The sequence below is a fragment of the Enhydra lutris genome, unplaced genomic scaffold (genome assembly GCF_002288905.1).
Source record: "Enhydra lutris kenyoni isolate GAN:26980312 unplaced genomic scaffold, ASM228890v2 scaffoldscaffold9, whole genome shotgun sequence".
NCBI lineage: Eukaryota > Metazoa > Chordata > Mammalia > Carnivora > Mustelidae > Enhydra > Enhydra lutris.
The window spans coordinates 81,786,962-81,799,018 of NW_019154093.1; positions in this window are offsets into that span (position 1 = coordinate 81,786,962).

The following is a 12,057-nucleotide window of genomic DNA, read 5'->3' on the forward strand; positions in this document are numbered from 1 at the left end:
CACTTTGCCCTACCACTGTGGCCCTACTGATAAAGTGGCTACCAAATAATCCTGTTCTTCCATAGAACTCTTCCATCTATTTGGGGCCATTTTTCCCATCCCAGAAACATAAAGTAAGGGTAGTAAGTACAAAAGAATTTATTCCTTTACTGATATAGGTACCAACTGCTATCAAAGGAAGCTCAAAAATACTAATACTCATTGAATGATACTACCTTCCAGATACCTTGTTAAGTGCTTCCTACATACTTCCCATAATATAGTACCTATTTATCTCCATTTATAGATGAGGAAATGGAATTTGAAAAATTTACCAAAAATATACAGCAGGAATTAATGCAGGTTTATTTATCTTTAGAGTTCAAGCTTTTAACTACTATGTTTTATTATCTTTCCAATACAAACCTAAGAACTTACATTAAAATTAACATAACATAGGACCCATCTAAATATACTTCCTAATATTCAAGCATCAGTACCACCTTTGTGACTTTTTTTTTCTTCAAATCTGTGTAAAAGTTTCTTATCTTATAATACAAAAATTAAAATGTTGATTAAGGGAACAGTTCGTCACACATTTAGCCAAACCTTTCATTCCCCTAAGAGTGACTTTGGGTTCAAATAACAATGAAAAATTACATTTCCACTTGATCTGGGTTATCTGAACAATGCTTCCTTTCCTTGTACATTTCCTACTGAGACTTTAATATCTCACCCTTTACATTAATCTCCTAGGACTACCATTAAAATGTACCAGATACTGGGTGGCTTAATGACAGAAATTTATTTTCTCACATTTCTGGAGGTCTGAAGTCTGAGATCAAGGTGTTAACAGGGTTGATTTCTTCTGTGGCTTCTCTCCCTGGCTTGTAGATGGCTATCTTTATCTTTACATTGTCTTCCCTCTCCACATGTCTGTGTCTCTTTTTATTAGACCAAACCTAATGACCTAATTTTAACTCAATTACCTCTTAAGAACCCTATTTCCATGTAGTCACATGCTTAGATACTGGGAGTTAGAACTTCAATGTATGGATTTGGAGTCAGGGTACAAAACTTAGCCCATAACATACTCTAAGCCCTGAACTAGCACCTAGCATGATACTGATGGTCAGGAAATGGATAAAACTTTTACTGGTCAGATAATTGTCCAGAAAAGCAAAAGGCATTGTAAATAAAATGGTGGCTTAAGAGAGACATTCAAGGAAATGCTGAGTTTAAATTTCCCCTTCTGGGGCGCCTGGGTGGCTCAGTGGGTTAAGCCGCTGCCTTCGGCTCAGGTCGTGATCCCAGGTCCTGGGTTCGAGCCCTGCATCAGGCTTTCTGCTCAGCAGGGAGCCTGCTTCCTCCTCTCTCTCTGCCTGCCTCTCTGCTTACTTGTGATTTCTCTCTGTCAAATAAATAAATAAAATCTTTAAAAAATAAATAAATAAATAAATTTCCCCTTCTGGGTGAATAAAGCTGAGCTCTGCATGAGGGTGTGTCTGGGAGTGTGAGCTGGAGAGGGGAGGTCTAACCTTGGTTCTCCTGTGGACTTGGTGTGTGGCCTAGCAGTTCAATAGCTCCATATCTCAATTTCCTCCTCCTTTATTCACAGGGACCGTGACAGTGAAATAAAGCAAAGACAGAGTCTTTGGGGGTCCCTTAGTGAGAAAAGCTGAGCTAGTTGAAGGTTCAATTACAGAGGGTAAGTAGTTTAAATATTCTTCCATCATTACATGTTCAAGCGATAACTTCTCAGACTTGTTTTCTAGCCCACAGCAAATATTTTTTGAGAATTTAGAATTATCCACTGAGATGTTTTTGAGCTGTAGTGAGCCAAGGGATTTGACCATAAAAGCTTTCACTGTGGCTTTTGCTTAGTCCAAGCACGGGATTATATTTAGACCTGCTGCTTTATTTTCATGCTTATAGTTTAGGGCCTCAGGAGTTTGAACAAGTTCTCTTGGTCTTCCCTGGGGTTTAAGATGTCTGAAAACAAAATAGTCTCTCCTTTCAGGCTTTTCTTGTGCTAGTCTTAAACAAAAAGAAAGAAGTTGAGGGGATAATGTAAGAGGATAGACTCTAAATTACTTGGTAAACATAGGCACTATAAACTGTAATTGCCCATCCCTTCACCTTCTTTGGCTATGTGGACAATCAACCCACCATACAATTTATTTTGTAAATTTCAGGGATTCCTTGGTATAATTGTTCTCAAGGTCTTGTGATCCATGGGAACACTTATGAGGCTGAGATTCCTCGGGGTTTACCACTCAGGGCCCTGAACAATAGAACACAATTGACTTCCTCCAACCTTTAACTGGAGGTATCATCCTATCCCCTCTTGAGAACTTAAATGCAAAATAGAGAATTTCTTTTGGGAATTCCAATGCAGTCCTAAATGATACATTCATCTCTCTCTTCCTCATACTATTTCCTTCTCTCTACTCCTCCCTGAGTCTTCATTTTCTTTTTTTTTATATCATTTTTAAAATTTATTTTCAGCATAACAGTATTCATTGTTTTTTGTACCACGCCCAGTGCTCCATGCAATCCGTGCCCTCTCTAATACCCACCACCTGGTTCCCCCAACTGCCCACCCACCCACCTCTTCAAACCCTTCAGATTGTTTTTCAGAGTCCATAGTTTCTCATTGTTCACCTCCCCTTCCAATTTCCCCCAACTCCCTTCTCCTAACTCCTGTCCTCCATGCTATTTGTTATGTTCCACAAATAAGTGAAACCATATGATAATTGACTCTGTCTGCTTGACTTATTTCACTCAGCATAATCTCTTCCAGTCCCATCCATGTTGCTTCATTTTCTTTTTCCTTCTCCACTGTTTTAGGTCACCAAACAGGACTCCAAGCTTACTCTCTCTAAGTATAGCATTTGCTTACTGGAAAGAAAGTTGGGAATAGAGAACTTAAAAACTTGCGTTCCAAACCTAGCTCTACCATATACTACCAGCACGACCTTAGGCAAGACACCTTTTATTTCTTTAGGCTCTAACTCCCATGTCTGTAAAAAGGGGATAACAATGATGCCTGAAAGTTTTATTGTGAGCAGCTCATAAAATAATATATACAAAACTATCTGGAAAGAGACACTGCATAGATTTGACTTCACATTAACAGGACTCTGAATAAATCTCAAATTTGAAAAGTCTCAGAATCCTAATCTGTAAAAGGGAGATTATAGCTACCCTGGCTTCTTCATGATTAATTATGGAGATTATGAGGTAAAATATGTATAAAAGAGCTCTACAAATTTGAAATCATTGAAATAATGTAAAGTATCACTTTCTGATTACTTCTTCACAGGGTGGAAGATGATAGTTCAAAATCAACTTGAGCAGTGCTGTTGACGGATGGAGTCCGAAGTCGGTATTGCCCACTTGCTCTGGTTCTTTTCTCGCTCTCTCCCTTAGGATGGAATGCTATGTTGAAAAGACTCTCCTTTTCTGTCTGACATAATTTCTTTCTGCGCTACAGGCTGTTCTCCAAAATGAATAATGACAATGCCATCTCTTCGATGAGGCAGAACACCAACACCAAATTGTGTCATCGCTTGTCTCATGCTGTAAGTAGCATGTGGTGGGCCCAGGATCCCAGTGAGGGAATGGCCACCCTGGTGAGCTGGACAGATCTAGCCTGTTGAATCCATTGCCCAGATCCCTTGGCAGCCATTTAATATTATTACTTTCCCTTCTTTTCTCGGAATTGTGCTTCCTCCTGTCTCCATATGAAGCATTAGTGAACAGGGAGAAGGCTGGGAAGACGAAGGAGCTCAAAACAAGAACAAAAGATAGTAACGATAGCAAGTTATATCTGTAGAGTGTTTTACAATTTATAAAGCCCTCTAAAATGTTACATATGGTTCTTACTCTCTGCATAACTCATGCAAATTGTTTCACTTCCACACCTCAGTTCCTCATCTATAAAATGGTGAAAACACCTATTTCATAGGGTTTTAAGGATTAAAAACTAACGTGTGAAAACTGGAACTCAAACCTTCATTTACTTAACAATATTTTGTAATGCCTACTACATCTTAGATACTGAACTAGGAACTAGGAAAAGATCAGTAAAGAGGACACGCTTAAGCCCCTATCCTAATGGTCCTCACACCCTGATAGCATAACAGAAAGCACATGAGCATGCATGCGCACACACATACACACACCACAGAGATAGCTGATATTATTAACTGAGAAATGAGAAATAAGAAATGAGAAAAAAGAAATGAGAATTAAGAAAATGAATAATTTAAAGAGGAAAGTATGAAGATATAAATTATTTTTATTAAGATATCAGATAGTATTAGGAAGATGGGGAAAGGGCAAAAGCAAGGATTATTCTCAAGGTTCTAGAGGCTCAGATGAAATAATTGTGCTTCCATACACAGAGATGCAGACAGGAAAGATAATTTGGGTGTGTGGTAGGCATCCTCTATAATGGCTTCCAAAGATTGCCACTCCCAGAGTAAGGGACTTAGGTCTGGACCTTTCAATGACAAGTGATGGGTTAACACTTTCAAGATTAGGTAAAGGTTGTGACATCTGTCTTGCTTGTTCTCTTTTACTTGTGCCCTCTTGCTCTCACTCTCTCACTCTTTCTCAAGGTCCTCATTCTGAGCAAAACCAGCTGCCATGTTGTGAGTAGTCCACTGGAGAGGCCTATATGGCAAGGAACTAATGTTCTAAACAGTTCTAAACAGTAACTAGTGAGGACCTGGGAGTCTCAATTCACATGAATGAGACTGCACGTAAACTTTATGTTACCTACCAAAAGTAGTGAGCTTACAAGTGGGGCCTTCCACAGTCAAGAGATGACTACAGCCCTGGCTGACACCTTGATTTCAACCTTTTCAGAGATTATAAGTCAACCAGTTAAGCTTTGCCCATATTCTGGACCCACAGAAACTATGAGATAAGACATGTTTGTTGTTTCAGGCCACTACATCTATATCATGAAAACATCTACTATGCAATAAATAATACAGAGTATGAAGATAGTAAGTTCATTTTGGTGATTTTAGTTGAAGACCTGTAAGAGTCATCTAAGAGTTAGCCAATAGACAGTATGATAAATGTGTCTGGAGTTCATTTTCCTATGAGGAGTAGTGAGAACAGAAGCCAGACTTCAGTGGATTGAGGAACGAAGGAAGATGGGAGAATGGAAGACAGAGATTCCTCTTTTGAATTGTGCAACATTTAAGCAAGAAGAGAAATACTGTGCAAGCTTCTTCCAAAAAGGAAAAAAGGTGTTCAAGAAAATTTTTTTGTTTGTTTTTCAGATACACACTTAAGTAGAAAAAATTTTAATTGATTGGTGAAAGGTAAGAATATTTATATTGTGGGAGAATTTCCCCAATTCAGAAGGCAAGCTCAAATATAAGGGAAACTTAAAGGATAATTAATGAAACAAGTTTCTAGATAGAGTAAGAGAAGAGGGTATCAAAAGAATTAAGTGAAGGGATTAGACCAAGCCAAGAGAGAAGAGTATTCGTTTTCTAGTTTGCATAACAAATTACCACAGAAGTAACAGCTTAAAACAAACATTTATTATCTCATGGTTTTTGAGTTGGGAATCCATGCATGGGTTAGCTGTGTCTTCTTGTCAAGGTCTCACAAGGCTGAAATGGAGGTGTTGATTCCTTTCCATACCTTGGAGTTCTCTCTTAAACTCACAGAGTTGTTGGAAGAATACAGTTGCTATGGTTGTAAGACTGAGGTCTCTGTTTTCTTGCTAGTTGTCAGCCAGCTCCTTGTTTTCAGTTCCTTGAAACTACCTTCAGTTCCTTGCCACAAGGCCCAGTCACAGACTCACACAACATGGCAGCTTATTTCTTCAAGGTCAGCAGAAGAATCATTCTCTAGTTTGATAAGATGGAGTCTTATATAATATATACAGTGGTGTATTATGCTTCCATCAGAAAGGATGAATACCCAACTTTTGTATCAACATGGAGGGGACTAGAAGAGATTATGCTGAGTGAAATAAGTCAAGCAGAGAGAGAGTCAATTATCATATGGTTTCACTTACTTGTGGAGCATAAGGAATAACACAGAGGACATGGAGAGATGGAGAAGAGAAGTGAGTTGGGGGAAATTGGAGGGGGAGACAAAACATGAGAGACTGTGGACTCTGAGAAACAAACTGAGGGTTTGGAAGGGGGGGAAGTGAGGGGTTGGGTGAGCCTGGTGGTGGGTATTAAGGAGGGCACATATTCCATGGAGCAGAATGCTGGAACACTGAAAAGAAATAAAATAAAACAAAATGGAAGAAAAAAAAAACATAATGTAGTCAGGGGAGTGACCTGCCTATCACCTTTGCCACATTCTGTTGGATAAAAGCAAATCACAGGTTCTACCTACATTCAAGAGTTAGGGACTGTACAGGAGCATGACTTATTGGGGGTTCATCTCAGGGTGTGTCCACTGCAGGAAGGACAAACAGGTGGAGACACAGATAACTTATTTTAAATGGACATTTGCTGACATTTTTTTTTCAAGTGGTGTTCTGATAAGCAACTCGTCTAACATGGGCAGGACATTCTCCTAGTCATGTATTAATTAAGGTGCTGAAAACGTACCTTCACTTTGCCCTTATTGGCACTACTTCATTCATGGGGCATGCCTTCCTAATATCCAAGCCAAGGAATGGCCTAACAATGAGTTTGAGAGGACAACTATCTCCAAGTTAATAATTTTATTCAGAGATGCAAATTGATTAACACAACACAAGCAATTCTGAAGATAAGGAGCAGTCCTGCCTGAGGTATAGTGGCTCTAGAGAGATACCATGTAGTGTAAAATAAAAACTAGGAAGCAAGAAATCAAACTGAGACTATGCAATCGGATACCTATGTAGACTGAAAGAACTCAGTAACTGACTCTGCTGCTCAGTTTCTCATCTGTAAGATGATGCTCCTAAAGTATATCGCTGGTTTCCAAGTGATACTTCTCAAACTATAAAGCAACTTCTACAAAGATGCTTTAGGTTTTCAGTAAATGAAAGGGTGTTTTCCATCAAACAATAAGGTTTCAGTTTGCTGAGGAACCCATTAGTTCATCACTTTTATTTATCTATTTGACATTTCAGATTTCCTGTGTAATAAATCTGTGAAAAACGAGTTCAGCTCCTTTTAATCCCTCAAAATAAAGTGAAAATCACCAAGCTAGCTGATCTCTAGGGTCTAACTCTGATCTTCTTTGGATCCATGACAGACAATGTGCTATAGAGGTTTTCTTTTTCCCTCTTTTCTTTTATTGTGGTAAAAATACATAATATTTTATTGATCCTCTTAACAGATGTTTAACTGTACAATATAGTGTTACTATATTATATATAGTATATACTATATACAGGTACTATGTTGTATAGCAGATCTCTAGAATTTATTCATACTGCGCAACTAAAATTTTAAACCCACTTATTAGCAACTCTGAAGGCCGCCTTACCCTTAGTCCCTAGAAACCATCAGTCTATTATTTGTTTCAATGAGTTTGAGTATTTTTGATATTTCATGTAAGTGGAATCATACAGGATTTGTCCTTCTGTGACCTTAGCATAATATCCTCAAGGATCATCCATGTTGTTGCATTTTGCAGTACACTTCCTTCTTTTTTAAGGCTGAATAACATTCTATTGTATGTAAATACCACATTTTATGGTATTTTAAAAAATCCATTAATCTGTCTGTGGACATTTAGGTTGTGTCCATATCTTGGCTATTATGAATAGTGCTGCAGTGAACATAGGAGTGCTAATATCTCATCAGATCCTGATTTCATTTCTTTTGGATATATCCTCAGAAGTCGGATTGCTGGATCATATGATATTCCTATTTTTAACTTTTTAAGGAATCTCTATAGTGCATTCCATAGTGGTTGTACTATTTTGCATAACCAACAATGTGCAAGTGTTCCAATTTCCCCATATCTTCACCAACATTTGATATATTTTGTTTGGGGGGGGAGGGGAAGTACTGGCATAAAGAGAGACATAAAAACCAGCAGAACAGAATAGAGAGCCCAGAAATATAGCTATGTATGTATGGTTAAATGATCTTCCACAAGGTTGCCAAACTACAGAAAAGAGAAAGGACAGACTCTTCAACAAATGTGTTAGAAAACTGTATATCCACATGCAATGGAAAGAAAGAAATAAGTTAAGAAAGAAAGAGAGAGAGAGAGAGAGAGAAAGGGAGGGAGGGAGGGGAAAGAGAGGGAGGGAGAAAGAAAGAAAATGAAAGAGAGAGGGAGTCACCAGAGGCTGGAAGAGTCAGGGAACGGACTCTCCCCAGAGCCTCTGGAGAGAGCACTTCCCTGCTGGCAACTTGAGTTCAGCCAGGGATACTGATTTCACACTTCTGGCCTCCAGAATTGTTACTGTAAGCCTTCAAGTTTGAAGGTAATTTGTTATAGCAGCCACAAGAAATCCATACCAATCCTATTCAGCATTTGACTCTGGGCCTCCTCTATTCCTGTGTGCTGTCGCTGTGTGCTCCAGTGCCTGTGAGATTTCCATAATAAATTCCTCTCCAGTAGGGCCTATGTGTGTGCCACCTGGAAGTTCTTCTTGGTTTGCACAACACATTCAGAAACAAAAACCCCTACCATCTATTATACGTCAGACAATGCTCAAGGTCCTGGGAACACAGTAGCGAATAAAACTATCCCTATTTCAGGCCAGGAGTGAAAGCTGTAGAAAGGAAGGAGATGAAAGTAGAAAGGAGGTAGGATAAAACAAAATAAATAAACAAAACTACATAAATAACAAAGAAAAACAGTCCAGAAACAAATACAGACCTTAATAAAAGCACTACTGAAATGCCAATGGGAAAGCATGTATTACAGTAAATGGTGCTGGTCAAGTGGGTATACATTTGGGGAAAAAACTAATATTAAGCCTTTATCTCAAATTATGTTCCCATATCAATTTCAGATGAATTGCAGATCTGAATGTGAAATAAGAAACTAAAGATTTTAGAATAAAACATAAACTGACTTCATATTCTGGAGTGGGCAAAATTCCTTAACATGTTTTGAAATGCACTAGCCATAAAAGAAAAAAAATAATAAATTGGGCTAAATTAATATTAAGAACTTTTGCTAATCTAGACACTATTAATAATGTGAAAGGCAGCCCACAGAATACAAGAAAATACTGCGATTTTTTTCAGACAAGTGAAAAAATGGGCAAAACTCTTGAATAGACATCTTACAAAGGAAATGATGCAAAAGACAATAAATACATGAAAAAGTTGTCAATCTCACTAGTCACAGGGGGAGCAAATTAAAACCAAAATGATATATGTATTTATTATGGTACCATGCATAAAGAAGTATATGTAGTGTGGGTAAGACCCTTCAAGACATATTTCAAAAAGTCCTTGGACACAGGCAAAGTGAGCTCCAAACCTGATGCCTTCCTTGATTCTGCTTCTACCTGATTTCTATATTCATTTCACACTTACTATATACCTAACACTGTACAGCAGTGGGGATATAGTGGCTGATAAAACTGATGTGGTTCTTACCTTCATTAAGTATAGTGAGAAATCCAGAAAGTCAACAAACACACTCCTAAATACACAATTATAAATGACATGTACTACAACATAAAATAATAGTTACTCTGAAAGAGAAAGATAGGGGGAGGGACTAGACAAAGGCCAGAGAGAAAGTGCTATTCAGGCTGAGAGGTGAAGGTAGCCCTTCAGGTAGAAGTAAGAGTCTAAGGCCCCAAGGCTGGCAGAAACATGGGGTTAGAAGAACAGAAATATGGGCAGCAAGGGTGTTAATTGTACATTAGGTGAGGGTGGGAAGAGATGAAGCTATGCATGGGCCAAGGGTCATAGAGGTCCTTGTAACCTCTTTATAGCTTTGAATTGTATGTTAAGTACTGTGGAAGCCACTGTAGGGTTTTAAGCATGAAAATAATATAGTCCAATTTAGATTTTTTTTTTCAAACTATGGAAAGAGCCCAAATCTCTTTTGACTGAGAAGAGGTGTTTGTGTGTGTGTGTATATATGGAATATTATTCAGCCATCAAAAAGAATTTGCAATGCCATGATGGAGCTAGAGTGTATTTGAAATAAGTCAGTCAGAGAAAGACAAATGCCATATGATCTCACTCATATGTGGAATTTAAGAAAGAAAAAAGATGAACATATAGGAACAGAGAAAAGAAAAAAAGGAGACAGGGAAACAAGCCATAAGTGACTCTTAATGATAGAGAACAAACTAAGAGCTGATGCAGGGAGGTGGGTGGAGGATGGGCTAGATGTGTGATGTGTATTAAAGAGGGCACTTGTGATGAGAAATGCATGTTGTATATAAGTGATGAATCACTGAATTCTATTCCAGAAACCAACAGTGCACTGTATGTTAACTAACAAAATTTAAATTAAAAAAAATAAAAGAACTTCTGGCTTCTGTGTGGAAGATGAACTGAATGAAGAGATCAAGAATGAAACCCTGGAGAACAATTAGGAAGATATGGTTTCACTCATATGTAGAACATAAGGAATAGTGTGGAAGACCACAGGGGAAGGGAGGGAAAGCTGAATAGGAAGAAATCAGAGAGGGAGACAAACCATCAAAGACTCAGGACTCCAGGAAACAAACTGAGGGTTACAGAAGGGAGGGGGTGTGATGATGGGGTAACAGGGTGATGGGTATTAAGGAGGGCATGTGTGGTGACAAGCACTGATTATTATATGCAACAAATGAACCACTGAACACTACAACAAAAACTAATGATGTATTATATGTTGATTAATTAAACATAATAAAAATAAATAAAAATTAAAAAAAGAAAAAGAAAAAAAAAGAAAGGTATGTCTAGTGTTCAAGTGAAAGATGGGAGAAGCCATGTCCCTAAGTCTCAGCTCATTCTGTTTATCCACTGTGAACAAGTCAATAAGGCAAAAGTCAATATGTCATGGTAAGGAAAGCTGGCAAACCAAGGAGATGGCAAACTATTCTCCTGAGGAACCATCTCACCAAGCATGGGAGATTTGAACTTTTATGTTAGGACGCAGGAAGGCGTTGGAGTCAAAAGGTGGCTAACATCTATACATTGAGGAAGGTCTTGTAACTTCTTTGTCTTTGGTCAGTTGATCTTTGCCTACAGATACCTGGTCAACATAGCATAGCCATTTCCGTATATACTTATCTCCTTGAGTGAGGTAGATTTCAGGTAAAAAGCAGACTTTGCAAATCTTAGCTTTAACATGCCTACAGGCAAAGCTAAGCCAAAATATCTAAAGTATAGGTCACAGAAGCAAAGGAAATAGAAGCAGTATGGAGTCAGACATGCTAAGTTTCTCCCTATTATAGCTGGATCAGGAGAGTGGTCCTGGGGATGAAAAGAAATGGATGATTTTGGATAGAACCAAGTAATTCAATGGATTAGGGACATGCCACATCTGAAAAAAGGGATTCATGTTTTCTAGTTCATAGAAGCCAATCAGCTCAATGGGCATGATTTTTTCCCATCATACATAGGATATGAGATTGTTCAGAGACAGAACAGAAATTAGCCTATCTTTCCCACTTCTGAATTCTCTCTTTCCCTCTTAGGCAAATGTGAGGATCAACCTCCAGCTCTATGACTGTTCAATACAGTTGTTTTCTTTCTCTTTTATATATGTGTACTTAATTAAATATAACCTGAATCCTTTATGTTATACACGCTAAATTCAAGTTTCCTGTTGGAAAACAGCTTTCTACTTCCCAAAAGGAGGCCTTGTGATATTTTTGCAGAAACCTCTGAACCTCACTTCTCACCTCTCCTCCACTGCCTCTGTGCTGAGAATCCACTTTATCTGCCATATGTGAGAGTGGAGGAAGCAAAGGCCATCTTCCTTAGACTGCTTCTGAGGAGGCTATTAAAAAGACAGCTTTACAGGACGTTTATAGCGTTCTTGATCCTAGAGGGCAGGCCTGCAGGGCCTGGCAGGGGAGAGTGTTGGTGTGTGTTCTGGATGAAGCTGCTGTCTTCAAAACCAGATGGCCCATGATGTCACTGGAAAAAACCCTGAACCGTGCTACAAGGAAGAACG